An 8,075-nucleotide genomic window follows, 5' to 3' on the forward strand; every position below is an offset into this window, starting at 1 on the left:
GATTGACTACTCCATGGCGGTTAGCATAGCCAACGGCAACCGGCGCGTTGCCGTGAAGTACGTGCCCCTCATGCTGCAAGGCACGACGCGGACCTGGCTCAACAGCCTCAAGCCGCGCAACATCAATAGCTGGCTAGATTTCACAGAAGCCTTCATCCGCAACTTCACCGGCACCTACAAGCGGGCTCCCAAGCCCAGACAGCTCTCCTTGTGCGTACAAGGCCCCGCCGAGTCCACTCGCGATTACCTCACGCGTTGGGCCGAGCTCCGCTACTCCTGTGAAGGGGTGCACGAGGTGCAAGCCATAGAATACTTCAGAGCCGGATGCCGAGAAGGCACCCTCCTCAAGCACAAGCTCCTCTGCGACGAGCCGGCTACCCTCGACGAGCTTTTGGACATAGCGAACAAGTACGCCACCGCCGACTCCTCGATGAAGACCAAGCTTCGGGTAGACGCGTCTGGAAAGGTACTCAACCCGGCGCCCAAGACGCCGGCTGGGGATTCCGGCCGACTCCCCCACTCGAACGACCACAAGCGCCAGGGCCCCGCGCCGCCTCCCACCAGTCGGCAGGTGGCCACAGTCGAAGATGCACCGCCAGAAGAGCGACCGGCGCCCAAGAAGCCCAAGGGCGGCAGGGCGGCCTGGCAGCCCGCCTTCTCCTATGAGCAAACTCTCGACGCCCCTTGCAAGTTCCACAGCGGCGCGAAGCCGTCCAACCACACGACCCGGAAGTGCCATTGGCTCACCCGAATCTCTAAAGGCGAAGGGCTCGCGCCGCCTCCGCCTGCCGGCCCGCCGCCTGCGCCTCCGCCGCCTCCGGCCGCTCGGCCCGCAGTCGGAGCCGTGCATGACGAGTTCCCTGACGAGCAAGCAACCTACATCGTCTTTACAAGCCAGCCCGAAGACCGGCGCAGCAAACGCCAAGAGCGCCAGGAAGTTAGCGTGGTCGCTGCCAACCCCGCCGGACACATGCATTGGTCAGAAAAGCCCATCAGTTGGAGCCGGGCTGACCATCCGGAAGTGATGCCGTCTACCGGCTCTTATGCTTTGGTCCTGGAAGCCACCCTTGCAACAGACAGACGTGCCACCCGCTTCTCCTGTGTGTTGATAGACGGCGGGAGCAGCATCAACATCGTATACCATGACACCCTGGAAAAGCTAAATGTCAAGACGAAGCAGCTCATGCCTACTCGGACTGTGTTCCATGGCATCGTACCCGGCCTGTCCTGCGCCCCCATTGGCAAGATCAAGATTGATGTGCTTTTTGGGGACAAGGAGCATTTCCGCCGGGAAGCGATCTGGTTTGAAGTGGTGGACCTGGAGAGCCCTTACCATGCATTGCTTGGCCGACCTGCCTTGGCCAAATTCATGGCAGTTCCCCACTATGCATACCTCAAGATGAAGATACCAAGCAACAAAGGCATCATCACCGTAGCCGGCGATTACAAGAAGTCCTCTGAGTGCGTAGCAGCCAGCAGCCGGCTAGCCGAGTCCCTTGTGATTGCCGAAGAGAAGAAGATGTTGGACCGAGTCGTGGCCATAGCCGGCAAACAGTCGGCCGTGTCCCCCGACCCCAAGGAGCATGACGCTCAAGGATCTTTCCAGCCGGCCAAGGAGACGAAGAAGATACCTCTTGACCTCGAGCATCCAGAGAGGTTTACCGTCATCGGGGCAAACCTGAACAACAAATAGGAAGGCGAGCTCGCCGATTTCCTCCGTGAGAATCGGGACATCTTTGCATGGTCCCCCAAGGACATGCCGGGTGTTCCGAGGAAATTCGCCGAGCACAAACTACACGTTCGAGAAGACGCAAAGCCAGTCAGACAACCCCTTCGCCGACTGTCGGAGGAGAAACGCAGGATTGTAGGGGAGGAGATAGCCCGGCTCTTGGCGGCCGGCTTCATCATGGAAGTTTTCTTTCCAGAGTGGCTCGCCAACCCGGTCCTTGTGCTAAAGAAGAACAACAAGTGGCGCATGTGTATAGACTACACGAGCCTCAACAAGGCCTGCCCCAAAGATCCTTTTGCCCTGCCAAGGATTGACCAAGTGATAGACTCCACAGCCGGATGCGAGCTGTTGAGTTTCTTGGATGCTTATTCCTGATATCATCAGATAAAGCTAGACCCGGACGACCACCTGAAGACTACCTTCATCACGCCATTTGGAGCCTTCTGCCTACCTGACCATGACATTCGGCTTGAGAAATGCCGGTGCCACTTTTCAGCGTTGCATGCAGAAGTGCCTCCTCAAGCAACTCGGCAGAAACGCTCACGTTTACATGGACGACATCATGGTGAAGACGGAGAAGCGTGGCACCTCGCTGGGAGACCTCAAGGAAACGTTTGAGAACTTACGCCGGTTCCAAATCAAGCATAACACCGAGAAATGCGTGTTCGGAGTGCCAGCCGGCCAGCTCCTAGGCTTCCTGGTCTCCGAACGCGGCATCGAATGCAACCCGGTGAAGATCAAGGCCATCGAGAGAATGGCGATCCCCACCAAGCTTCGAGACATTCAGAAGTTCACCAGGTGCTTAGCCTCCTTGAACCGCTTCATCAGCCGGCTCGGAGAGAAAGCTCTCCCCCTCTACCGCCTCATGAAGAAGAGCACTCACTTCGAGTGGAACGACCAGTCTGACCAAGCTTTTCACGAGCTGAAGAAGATGCTGGCCACGCCGCCTGTCCTCGCGGCGCCGACTGAGAAAGAGCCCATGCTCCTCTACATCGCCGCAACCAACCGGGTGGTCAGCACCGTCATCGTAGTTCAGCGCCCAGAAGAAGGCCCAGCCCAGCCGGTCCAGAGGCTGCTGTATTATTTGAGCGAGGTGCTGTCCGCCTCAAAGCAGAACTACCCGCACTACCAAAAGATGTGTTACGGCGTGTACTTCACCGCCAAGAAGCTGAAGCCCTACTTTCAAGAGTATCCCGTCACGGTCGTATGCACTGCCCCGCTAGCCGAGATCATAGGCAGTCGGGATGCATCCGGCCGGGTGGCAAAATGGGCCATCGAGCTGGCCCCCTACACGATCTCTACCAGCCCCGCACTACCATCAAGTCCCAAGCACTAGCCGACTTCCTCGTCGACTGGGCCGAGACCCAGTACCTGCCGCCGGCTCCCGACTCCACCCATTGGCGCATGCACTTCGACGGGTCCAAGACGCACATCGGCTTGGGAGCTGGCGTCGTCCTTTCCTCTCCGAAAGGCGACAAGCTCAGATACACGCTACAGATCCACTTTGCCGCCTCCAATAATGTGGTCGAGTACGAGGCGCCCATACACGAGCTCCGGCTTGCCAAAGAGCTTGGCATTCGCCGGATCCTATGCTATGGCGACTCGGACCTAGTGGTCCAACAATCATCCAGCGACTGGGACGCCAAGGACGCGAATATGGCGAGCTACTGTTTCCTGGTGCAACAACTCAGCGGATACTTTGAAGGATGCGAGTTCCTCCATGTACTGCGAGCCGACAACGAGCCAGCCGATGCCCTGGCTCGAATAGGCTCCACTCGGCAAGCAATTCCAACTGGCATCGCTCTCCAACGCCTCCTCAAGCCATCTATCAAGCCATCTCTAGAGTCCGATTCCATCTTTGTGCCGCCTGACCCCGATGCGGCCGGGTCCGGCTCGAAAAACCAAGTAGGCGACCCCAAGACTCCCGTAGCCGGCCCGGCAACCTCGGCAGCCGGCTCGGGGACTTCGGCAGCCGGCTCGGGGACTGCCGTACCCGGCTCGGGGACTACGATAGCCGGCCCGGGGACTGCACTAGCACAACAGCCGGCGGCCGACTCCAGCACCTCACCGCCCAGCCCGCCCACCCTGGTGGCAGTAACCACATTGGCAGTAGAAGAAGTCGCGGCTCCATCATGGGCCCAGTCCATCCTCAACTTCCTAGTAAACCAAGACCTGTCGGCTAACGAAACAGAACAAGACAAGTCCAACATCGAGCCGGAGCATACACAATCGTCAATAGAGAGCTCGTCAAGCGCAGTGTCACTGGAGTCCTCCAACGGTGCGTCGAGCAAGAGAAAGGCATTGCAATCCTCAGAGACATTCACCAAGGAGAATGCGGCCACCATGCGGCCTCAAGATCACTTGTCGCCAAAGCCTTCCGCCATGGTTTCTTTTGGGCGACTGCTTTGGATGATGCCAAAGAATTAGTTAAAAATTGCAAGGGGTGCCAACTCTTCAGCTCGAAGCAACACATGCCGGCCTCGGCACTCAAGACCATTCCCCTCACTTGGCCCTTTGCCGTTTGGGGACTGGACATGGTGGGCCCATTCAAGACGGTGCACGGCGGCATGACGCATTTGCTCGTCGCCGTGGACAAATTCACCAAGTGGATTGAGGCAAAGCCGATCAAGAAGCTGAATGGGCCGACTGCTGTGACATTCATCGCACACATAACAGCACGGTACGGCATGCCACACAGCATCATCACCGACAATGGCACGAATTTTGCCAAAGGAGCCTTGGCACATTTCTGCGCAGCCCAAGGTATCCGGCTAGACTTAGCATCCGTCGCCCACCCGCAGTCAAACGGCCAGGTCGAGCGAGCCAACGGCCTCATCCTCTCCGGTATCAAGCCCCGACTGGTCGTACCTCTGGAGCGCTCAGCCGGCTATTGGCTCGATGAGCTGCCGGCTGTCCTCTGGAGTCTGCGCACTACACCAAACAAGTCAACCGGCTTCACCCCTTTCTTCCTTGTGTATGGTGCCGAGGCAGTCATCCCAACTAACATCGAATTTGACTCGCCACGAGTAACCATGTACACGGAAGCGGAGGCCAAGGAAGCACGAGAAGACGGCGTCGACCTGCTGGAAGAAAGCCGGCTGTTAGCCCTCAGCCGGTCTGCCATCTACCAGCAAGGTTTGCGCCGCTACCACAGCCGGAAGGTCAGGCCAAGATCTTTTCAAGAGGGCGATCTTGTGCTTCGACTGATCCAGCGAACAGCCGGCCAGCACAAGCTCTCAGCCCCTTGGGAGGGCCCCTTCATCATCAGTAGAGCTCTAGGCAACGACTCCTTCTACCTGATCGATGCACAGAAGCCGAAGGCACGCAAGAGAGACGACTCCGGCAAGGAGTCGGAACGACCATGGAACGCCAACCTCCTTCGAAGATTTTACAGTTGAAAGGCAGTATGTATCACGCTAACTTTTGTATTAAGTACAAGACAATAGGCCCCCCCGAGGAGGGCTCGGGGACTGCCATCCCTTACTTATGAATGAAAAGTATCATGCTTATGACCTTGTCGTATCATTTACTTATTCCGTCCGGCACCGAGTTCGACTAGTCGGCTCGGGGACTGGCCGACTGGAGTTATGTTAGAAGTCCTACCCGCAGTCAGACAAGTAGTGTGCCGGCTCTCAAGCCTTCTCTTGCCAAAAGTCGCAGTTCGAAGAACCGGCTGTCCGGCTGGTAAGAGTTAAAGGCAGGAACGGGCGCCCACACGAAAAACGGCTAGGGACTAACAGACTAATATAACAAAAGCCAGTTTTTCTCACACCGCCGACTGGCTACCAGAGTAGCCGGCCGGCCGGTTTTCATTCACTTCACTTTAATCCAAGAAAGCTCAAGTACTTGCCTCCCCAAAGAGGGAAGGCGGTAAAGGAAAAAGCCTAAGGATAGAAAAGCATACCCGAATGGAAACCAAACATGCACATGATAATATTTACATAAAAAGACCTCCAAGAGGCCAGCATTCAACATAGTTTGGATACACCCCCAGTGGGTGGAACTGCGAAAACTTAACAAAGATTGTTCAAAGACAACAAAGCAGGAAAGATAAAGACGGCAGGTCAAGCTGGCGGAGCGGCCGACGAGCCAGACTGGTTGGCGGAGACGGTCGTGCCGTCTGAAGGAGCGGCCGGCTGACGAACTTCGGCTTGGTCGCCGCCTCCCGCAGAGGGCGCGCTTCCACGCGCCTTGTTGCTGGAGGCACGGTCGGCCTGAGGTCGGCTGGTTGTTCCACCAGCCGGCTCGATGTCCTCGCCGTCCTCCTCTTCGTCTTCTTCGCCCTCGTCGCTGGAGGCAATCTCCTCCGCCGAGTCCTCGCACACCGCCGGGTTCAGCCCGAACCACTCTGCCGGCTGAGCAACACCGTCATCATCGATTTCGGGTGCGAAAACGCTGATGTCGGTGCACTCGGCGATCGTCGAAGCTCGCTGGGCGATAGCCGGCCTCACCTCCTCCAGCTCCGCGTCGGTCTCCATCTGCCAAGTGCGCAGCTGGTCCAGGCTCGGCCCTGGATACCAAGCCCGAACGAATTCCAACGCCCGCCCGGCTCCGAGGCGGGCCGCCGACGCCTTCCAAGCCTCGAAGCGACCAACTGCGACTTCCAGCCAGTCGGCAGTTCGGCTTGGGGTGCGGGGGATCGTCTCGCCGGGCCAGAGGGCGGCCAACACTTGCGCCCCGGCACGTTGGAGCCGGCGAAGCATCCGATGAGCCGGCTGCGACCGTGCCTGGACAGCCAGGAGCTGCTCCTCAAGTGTCCGGTTTGCATCCGGCGCAATGTCGGCCCCCGCTTGACGGCGCGCCTTGCGATGGGCCTCAATGTTTTGGGCGGCGAAGGCGGAGTAGCCCGGGAAGTAATCTGCAAGAAAAAACAAGCAATAGCTCAAGATAAGTCAAAAAACCCAGGCGGCAAGGGGCAAGGGAGGACTGAGGAAGGTGGCTTACCATCGATCAAATCCTCGATCCGGCCGAAGCCTTCGTCCAGGGCTTGCCGGGTCTCAGACCAGATCGCCGCCTCGGTCTCATACTCCGCCTTCAAGGCGGCTTCGCTTTCCTGCGCCGCCTGCAGGGCCGCTTTGTGGCTCTCCTCTTGGTCGGCCAGCTTCTTGGCTAGGCAATCCCGTTCCTGGACCAAGGCGGCGCACTCGGCCTCCTTGGTATGAAGGGCGGCCTTCGCTTCGCCGAGCTCCTTCCTCAAGTCGGCGTTGGCCCCTGAAGACAAAGAAAAAGAAAAACCAATAAGGAAAGAGTCGTCAAGAAAGATCCGACCCGACTGCGCAGCACTCGGCCCGAATCTCGGGGATTACACCCAGTGGGTGCGCTGACGCGCCCCCATAGGAGACAGACAAAATCGAGTACTTACTTCGGCTATCGGCCAGGTCGTCGGTCCGCCGGCTCAACTCCCGAGCCTGGGAGTTGAAGGCGGCAGCACGAAGGTTGTGGTATTCCTGAAAGTTCAGAAAAAAGCAAAGTAAGGTAGCCGTCGAGAAAGATCCGACCCGACTGCGCAGTAGTCGGCCCGAATCTCGGGGACTACACCCAGTGGGTGCGCTAACGCGCCCCCACGGAAGAAATTAAGAAAGAAAAGCAGCCAAGAACGAAGGACTCACCCAGATAGTGGCTCGCGTTGACAAGAACTCTTGGTTGAGCTGTTGCAGCAGGGCGGCCTGAGCTTGTAGCCGGCTCCGGACCCCTTGAGCCGCCGCATCCAGCTCGCCAGTCCCCCCGCTGGGAGTCCACTCGGACATGGCGGTGCTGGCCGCCTCCAGATCTTCCGCCGGCTGGCCTGCGCCCGCAACTCGGAGCAACTCCGGCGGAGCGGCGCCTCCCCCTGCGCGCCGGCTCGCCGCCGGCTGCACCTCGAGGCCGGATCTGTTCTCCGGCTCACCTCTGGCCGGCCCCTCTGGCGCCACTGACGGTTGGCCACCTTGGCCCGCTCCGGCTGGCGCTGTCGACGGTGCTCTCCCCGCAAAGGCCACGAGGTCCTCCCCCTTCTCCAACAGCGGCGGGTCTTGGATGATATCCTCCGCCAAGGGCAGTGGGGTGTCGGGAGCTACAGCTCGGAGAGGAATGGCGAGCAGCTGAGGCTGGTCGCGCGAGCTTTCCGCCTCCGTCTCCGCGGTAGCCGCCTCCGTCTAGGCCTTGGCCGCCGCGTCGGCCTGCTCCCTTGCCGCCTGGGCGGCCGTCTTCTCCGCCGCCTCGCGCTCTTCCCGCGCTTCGCAGGTGTTCCGCTCTGTGGCCTCCCTGAGATCGACGCGGGGGTCCACGCGGCGGGAACTCGAAGACCCTCCAGCCGGCCCCACGACGGAGCCGCCCGGACCCCGCTCAAGGGAAAGTGGCGCCCTGT

This window comes from Triticum aestivum, chromosome 6A (genome assembly GCF_018294505.1).
Source record: "Triticum aestivum cultivar Chinese Spring chromosome 6A, IWGSC CS RefSeq v2.1, whole genome shotgun sequence".
Taxonomy (NCBI): domain Eukaryota; kingdom Viridiplantae; phylum Streptophyta; class Magnoliopsida; order Poales; family Poaceae; genus Triticum; species Triticum aestivum.